Source organism: Arvicanthis niloticus, chromosome 2, assembly GCF_011762505.2.
Source record: "Arvicanthis niloticus isolate mArvNil1 chromosome 2, mArvNil1.pat.X, whole genome shotgun sequence".
NCBI classification, from domain to species: domain Eukaryota; kingdom Metazoa; phylum Chordata; class Mammalia; order Rodentia; family Muridae; genus Arvicanthis; species Arvicanthis niloticus.
In genome coordinates, this window is record NC_047659.1 from 59030552 (window position 1) to 59038912 (window position 8361).

General features: G+C 37.2%; 1 long non-coding RNA gene across 1 annotated transcript; it reads right to left on the reverse strand.

The window, feature by feature from the left end:
* Nucleotides 1-905: 905 nt before the first annotated feature.
* LOC117704342 (uncharacterized) lies at nt 906-3194 on the reverse strand. Its single transcript, XR_004606224.2, has 2 exons — nt 2786-3194; nt 906-1244 (listed from the first exon to the last, which is right to left on the reverse strand). It is a non-coding gene; the product is annotated as an uncharacterized LOC117704342 (long non-coding RNA).
* Nucleotides 3195-8361: the final 5167 nt, after the last annotated feature.

Genomic DNA, 8361 nt, shown 5'->3' on the forward strand with positions numbered 1-8361 from the left:
TGTGTGGGGCCTACAAACAAATTGGGTTAATTAACTTTATTAACTTTATTAACTTTATTATCTGAGTCACAATCTATGCTTTCTAACTATTAGTAATGTGTTTGTATTTTCCCGACTTAAATTTAATTGCTGCATAATCTATCATAAAAAAACATGTCAACAACTTATTGGTATAAAAACAGAAAGTTTTTAATTACTGAAGATAGGCTGTATATAATTCACAGTTAATTTGACTTGATATAACAAAACCCATATGTCATATCACATTTGAAAGGCTTGAGAAATATTGTGTTAGCTAATTAACTACCAAATACAGACTTTTAAAATCAATTGTCTGGCCTCATATCTGTATTTCAAAAGCCCACTTTAAAACGGGATAGTGTATTAGGTTCCTATGAGAAATCTGTCTTACTGCATTTGTGGCTTTTATTTTTAAGGTTCTGAGATTATTTTTAAAAATATGCACTATGTACCAAAATTTGTTTCTGATATTCTCATTTTAACCAAATCGTCTAGAAATGAACTGGAAAACAATCATGCATTTAAAGTTTTCAAATCAAAACAAAAATAAAATTTTATTTTCAAAAAGTATTTTCAAGTTTAATAACAATTCACTTTTCAATTCTTACAATTTAATTAGTAAATTAAGGATGTATGTGTATATGGATATGTGCATGTCTCCTATGTGTATGTATATATGCATATTCTATATGTTATTTGCACTTTCTACTTCTAGTGGTTAAATATTGAAAAAAAATCTAACTATGGTGAAAATATTTTAAACTCAATTCCTATGCTTTTCTAAATGTAGTATTTTAAAATTCAAAGCATGTTTATCATTAAATGGGAGTTAGTGCATTAGTACTGAGGAAAATAAAATATTCTTCCCATAAACAAAGTTCATAGCATTTTTAATTGTTTTTATTAGCAATAAAGAGAAGATCTACAGACATTCGAAACAGATACGTCATAAACTACAATCAGTATCACTTTTGGAGTATTGACTTGGTAAGAGTTCTTTGTCTCTGTTTTTAAAGGCAGTCCTTTAGAATATGCATCTGGACTTCAGCACCCCATTTAGAGAAGACACAAACAAACCAGGACCACTGTGTGCGCTCACTTCTGTGGCCCAAGTCCAAAAGCAGCAGGAGTCTCCATCTGCTTGCAAGCTGCCTGGGACTATGATTCACAAAGTTGTTTCCTTTGGTAAAGGCACAGCTAACCTCTGCAGAGCAGTTTCTATGCTGATCAGAAAGAAAAATAAGGATACTATAGTAAGTGTACTAACTCTTTTATTTGCTCAAAGGCAAATAAAAGTTAATTTATAAATGTTTGAAGAATAATTAAAAACTTAATTTAAAATGAAAGCAGAATATTCATGTGACAAAACAAATTACATTTAGTAAACTCATCAATCGGTGAGAGCTTTGTAGACAAATAGTGAGCACGCACACACACACACACACACACACACACACACTTCCTGTTCACAGTGGAAATATCACCCTTGTATTCAGTACCCAGTTTTATCCCATTGTTTTTGAAGACCAGGATGTGATTCACTGTAAAAATAGCTTTCTCCAGTATAAAGTGTCTGAACAAAAATAGTTTGTTGTTGTAGTATTCAGGAAAGTCTAAAAAGTGGTGTGTGCACATGTGTGTGTGTGCGTGTGTGTGTGTGCATGTGTGTTTGCGTGTGTGTGTGTATGTATGTGTGTGTGCGTGTGTGTGTGCATGTGTGTTTGCCCATGAGTGTGTGTGTGTATGTGTGTATGTATGTGTGTGTATATGCGCGTGTGTATGTGTGTGTGTATGTGCATATGTGTGTATGTGCGTGTGTGTGTACTCAGCAGCCCCATAGCATCCCTAAACTAACACAGTACAACTGTGTACTTTGCATTGAAGAAAAGTATAACATAGAGATGTCAAGAACATGTAAAAATATTGATTCTTAGATACAATGGCTTTCCAAATTGACAAATCTTTTCTGTGATAACTGGACACATTTCCTCATGCATATAATTCACTTTAGTGTTAATGTTTTTAGTAAACCTAAAAGTTCATTTCTTCTTTTATTTATTAACATTACATATTTTAGGTGAACCTACAATCTAGACTAAAATCACTTAAAATAAAATAAAATAGAGTAAAATAAAATAAAAACTAACACTCTGGAATTAAACAAAACAAACAAACAGAAGAAAAAGAACTCAGGAGAAGGCACAAAAATCAGAGACCTACTTATCTGCACACTCGGGATCCCATAAAATCACTAAAACTGGAAAGTATAATATACACACAAAGGACAATCTTCCTGTCTCCTCTTCCATGGGTTCCCTGAGCCCCGAGGAGAGGAGTTAATGGACAAATCCTATTTAGATCTCAATGTTTCTAGGTCTAGAGAGGATTTAAAAAAAAAAAAAAAACAGACAGAGATAAAATACTTGTGAGCACCTGCTTTTAGGTGGGTTTTTTATTTACTTGCTTTGCTTTCTATGTTACACTGTGCCTAGTCTGATATGACAGGAACAGTTTTTATTTAATTTTTTTTCCCTTTTTTCCCCTGAGTTTAACAGTAGAGGCAATGGAAAGTGTTTTTGGTGTTAGGAAAAATATGCATGTAGTGAGGATCCAAAGCAAAACAAACAAACAAACAAACAAAACAAAACTTCCCATGTCATACCAGCAGCCGTAAGCTACCAGAAGCTGGTCCTCAGCAGAGCCAGTAAGAACATCCCAATTCCAAGAGCTAGCGCTGTAACAGCTAGTATCTTCCCATACTGACCTTTGAAGTGGGCTGTGTTTAGTTTACTTCAGAGTCGACTCAGAGGAAAAGAGGCCCATGTAACAATCTGAAAGCAGCGAGTTGTTCTATGAGTTACAATTGAGTCTAGAATATACAGACGATTTCAACAAGCCAAGCTTTTGGATTAAACACTTAACTCCTTAAATCAGATCAGTTCAGACCTTTCCAATCCTGGCAGTTCCACCCCTCTGCAGGGGATTTTTCTCTCATTTGTTCCCATCCAATGTATCAATGTTTAAAAACAGGAAGCAGCTATTAGTGGTGGGACAAACGATGCTATTTATTAGAACTGAGAGATTTCCTTGCCATCCTATCTTTTCAAATGGTGATGAATATTCATTAAGCTAGAATATCACTGGCCAGCTGCAAATCTTTGCAAGGTGCCTTAGCTCTCTCCAAACCCAAAGGAAACAAAATCAATCCTCTGTTTATGGGCATCATAAAGAATGAAGAGAGAAACTAGCAAAGGCATTCCCAGGAAGAAAACAAGTGCCCCACCTCACAAATCTTAAAGGAAAAAGCACAATTAAAAAAAATCACTGGTTTTCTGAACTGTTTAAAAAAAAAACCAAAAACCTTAAAGTGTTGAGGTAAAATATCTAAATATTATACTAATCTCCAATTTGATCTCTTTTTAGTTGTAGATGGAAATCTAGATACGTGCTAAAAGTTGGAAATAAGCAAGTGTTTGAAAGATTGCCGAGGCATGACATGTGTTCTAGCTTATGGTTAGTCTGTAAATTGTGTGTAGGAAAAATCCTTCATTTTTCCTGAGACATTAAAAAGAATATTAACTGAGAGTTTCCCAGGAGAAAAGCAGCTGTATCCTGAAAACCTAACTTTCCTTCAGCGACTTTCTCCATGTCCTGGACCCTTGGCTTGTTCTCAGACTCTCTGCTTTCTGCTCTTGTTATACAACGACAAACAAACAGGCAAGAAACAAAGACATTTATTTTTCCACAGAACATTTATTCTGTCACCTTTAACAAGGACTGGGAAATCATGATATAAAATAAATGTCATAAATTTTTAAATGTTCCACCTCAGACATTTAAAGGAGTTAAATTGGAAATTTTTGATTTTCGACTTGTCTCCTGTTGTCTTAGGATAACAAAGGGTGGGACTCTCCAATGGCTGCACTAAGCCTTCACTCCATTTGCCCTCTTGTTAACTATAAAACTGTAGATAAAGGCTAAAGGATGGAGGGAACAGAGGTTACATGAGTAACATTTGTTCTCAGTGATGGAGATTTAGAAAAATCTTAAGATTTTCTTTCCCCTGAGAAATTAAAGAAAAATATTACCTACTTAAAAAGTGTGTTTTAATAAATCATCAATTTATCCCAAAGATTAAGACTTTTTTCAACATAGGCTCCTTGTAGGTATGAAACATAAATTTGCCAAAATGAAACAAAAAGCACACACACACACACAAAGAAAAGAAAAAAAAACCAGGGAGATCATTTGGTGTTGGCCAGCTACTCCTGAGAAAGCTGTGACATCTGGCTGATAAACCCTAGAACACTCCATTGGAGAAAACTGACCGCTTGCCTTTTTCTTTTTTTTTTTCTTTCTTTCTTTCTTTCTTTCTTTCTTTCTTTCTTTCTTTTTTCTTTTCTTTCTTTCTTTCTTTGTTTTTTTTGTTTGTTTTGTTTTGGTTTTGGTTTTTCTTTTGTTGTTTCTGTTTTTTGAGACAGGGTTTCTCTGTGTAGCCCTGGCTGTCCTGGAACTCACTCTGTGGACCAGGCTGGCCTCAAACTCAGAAATTTGCCTGCCTCTGCCTCCCAAATGCTAGGATTAAAGGTGTGCACCACCACTACCCGGCATCCTTTTCTTTTTTAACATAATATTTTTATTCATTATTTAGGAATTTCCCATAATGCACTTCAATTACCCTTACTTTCTAAGTCTTCACAGATCCCTATGGCCTACCCTCTCATGAAAACATTTTTTAAAAATTCCAATCTGTGTTGTCTCTCTAGTCAAACTCCCAGGGGCCAGCACCTAAAAGAAAAGTGAATCTTTTCCCACCCACCCACACTCCCGCCAGTAGCCATCTATTGTGGTGAGCTACACTTCAGTATCCTTATCACAGCTTTTAGAAGCTTTTAGTTGACTTCAAGAGCTTCCTGTCTAGGTTGTTACGTTTAGGAATGGAAAGGGAGAGGTTATCACTGAAGCCTTCTATGTTGTAGTCTTCAATAACATTGCAGAAGAAGCTTACTTTATAGTCAGCAGGACCTCAGATCATGGACTTCTACATGGTATCTGGCAAGTGCACAGATCAGGACATCCAAATGCCTCCAGTACATCCACATGGTCTTTGGTGGTAACATAGGTCATGGCTATCAGCATGACCTCCAGCTGCAGCAGGACTACAGATTCAGATGGTCCCCGGAAAGAACATGGACCATGGAGTTCTGCATGGCCTTTCATGGTAACATGGGCCATGCAGTCTACAAATACAGCATCAGGACCATGGACCTAAACATGGCGTCAGGGGAGCACAGGCACAGCTATCAACACAGCCTCATTCTTGCACCTCCATGCGACATGGCTCTGACACTAGTTCAAGCCTTGGACATTGACATGTCCAAGCTGTCTCTGTTCCTCCATCCTTCCCACCTCTCCATTGAAAATTCATTTATTACAGTGGCTAGTACATTACCCAGCTTTTTTTTCCCAAACAGCACTACATGCAAATACTAATTGCTACAAGTCGTTGGTATAGTTCAAACCTCTGGTCTCTGAAGCACCATAATTACCAGACCATTGTTGAGACTTCTTCCATTACAGTCATGCTTTAGGTTTTGATCTTCGGGAGCAAAGAAGTGCTCCTGAATCTGGTTCTGAGGCACCAGCTCCTCCTCCTAGTCCACCCAGCTTGTAGATAGAGTAGATGTTGGGGCTGACCGACTGGAAGCAAGTTGGTCAGGCAGGCTCTTCCAGGTGAATGCCCTGAAGTAACAGGCACAGTTGTCATTTTTCAGTTCTGGATTTACTCTAGTCTTACTGGGTTTTGGTTGGTTGGTTGGTTTGGTTTTCATTTTTCTCTGTTTCTTTGTGTTTTTGGTTTGAGAGAGAGGGAGGGAGGGAGAAGAGAACCAGGAGGAAGAGGGAAGGAGAAGGAGGGAGAGAGGGAGGGAGGGAGAGAGGAAGAGAGAAGGAGATAAAGTGACACAGAGAAGGATGTAAAGGAAAGGGGGAAGGGAGAGAGGGAAGGAGGGAGAGAGAGAGAGAGAGAGAGAGTGAGAGAGCCTATTGAAATGGTGGGGGTAGGGAAGTAGAAAGTTGGGAAGAGTTGGAAGAAGGGGAAAGCATGATCAAAATATATTTTAGCTCACAGCTAAAATTAGAATACTATACTTTCTTTAATTTATTTATCATGTGCCAAGGTGAGTAAAAGAAAAGGTGCCATGTAAATTTGTTTACTTTTCATTTTATGTACATGGGAACTTCACCTGCGTGTATGTTTGTGCACCGCCCACATGCCTGATGCCTGCAGATCAAGAAGAGGGAATTAGATCCTCTAGAAATGAGGTTAAGGATGGCTATGAGCCATCCTGTGGGTACTGGGAATAAATTCAGGTCCTCTGGAAGAGCAACCAGTGCTCTAAACCACTGAGCCATCTCTCCAGCCCTGGCAGTACACTTTAATGCATTTTAGAAACTGAAAACATCAGAGAACTTTAGTTTTAATTCTGTGAAGTGATGATAGGAACTTGCCAGTGATGCTGAACTCAGAGAGATTGAATGGATTTCCGTGTGGTGTTTTGTCTGGCTCTTGTACTTTGTTAACTACAGATAAAAATCCAAATGCTGTCTCTCACATTTTTATTCTGCCAGTATGTATTTATACCAAGCAACCTTGTAAGAATTGAAAACTTCTTAGTGTTGTTCAAAATGTTATGTAATTATACAAGGAATGAACATCAGCTGGCCAAAATCTATGAAATTTTATGATACTTAAGCATAAACCATACCTCGTCACTTTTAGGATATTTTTAAACATCCAAGAATAGTTCATTTATCCTCATTTTCAGGAATTACAGTTCTTGACACAATAACAAGTAAGTGAAGATTACCTTCACCCCCTTTCATATTTGTCTGATATTCATATGTAGGTTGGATCTCACGCACTTCAAATGTCTAAAATTAGGCATTCTTTCAGTCTCTTAAGATTGCAGTGCTAAGGAATACAATCTCCATGACTGTGTAGAATCTTCCTACAGTTCTATCTAGTTGAGAATTCAGAGACTGGAAGATCGAAGAACCTGAAGTTCTTCTAGATCAACACTGCAGGCTGTCTTAGAAATATTTTAAAAGGAGGCAAAATAAAACAAGTCCAATCAAACAAAAATTCCAGAAAATAATAGTATCTATGTTTTTAATATAACAGCTCTTTGTTTTCATGTTTTCAAATTCTCTTATTTTCCTTATATCCCCAAAATTACACAAAACGTGTGTATAAGACTGTAAGTACATCTCATGTAAGTCTATAAATACATGTCAAATTTTGTAAACTTCAACCAGAAATGTAAGTCCTTGCTGTTTTTAAATTTCTGATATTTTCTTTTACATGGTGAACGTTTTTCTAGCCCACATCTAGGTAAGCTACTAAAAACCATGGTGGGTGCGGTGAGTCGGCTTTTGATTTGCTCACTATCAGAAGGCCTGACTCTGGACACAGGGTCCAGAGATGCAGTACAGCTCTATTGCACTATCATTATTCTTAACAAATATAACTTCTGAAAACTGCCTAATTACACTATATTCTTTTAACTACTGCCACACTGCATGTTTAAGACTGTCTTGCCACACTGCATGTTAAAGACTGTCTTGCCACACTGCATGTTTAAGGCTGTCTTGACACACTGCATGTTAAAGGCTGTCTTGACACACTGCATGTTAAAGGCTGTCTTGACACACTGCATGTTAAAGGCTGTCTTGACACACTGCATGTTAAAGGCTATCTTGCCACGCTGGTCAATGTTGTGGTGCATAGGCATCACAACTAGAGAGAAATATTGTTTTCCTCTTTTGACCGTTTGACAGCATCTTCTAATACTATGAAAGCTAGCTTACAAGAAGAAAGCTTTTGTTAGATACAGCTTGAATCTCTCAAATCCAAAGTGTGCAGTGCCTTAAGCAATAGTAGCTTACCTTCAATTATATAGTTGATACCTTCAATGGCATCAGCAATTACATATATTGTTTGGGAAGTCATCTGGTCTATCCTAACAAACAATTTGAATGATGGTTTTTTATGCCAACTACTGGGAGTTTTGTTGGATAGTCTATACCTCTTTTAAGTGAGCATTGGCAGCCTGAGTGGCCTAAGACATACACAAGCACCCACACACAAATACACCCACACCTGCGAATACATGTGTATATACATATGTGTATACACACACACACACATATGTCTGTACGACAATTAAATCAAAGAAAAAGAGGCTATCATTTTAGAGAAAGTGGGAGTATAAGAGAGGAGTTGGAAAATGGAAACAGAGGGGTTAGAGGGAAGAAAGAGAAGAGAGAGGTGATGAAATA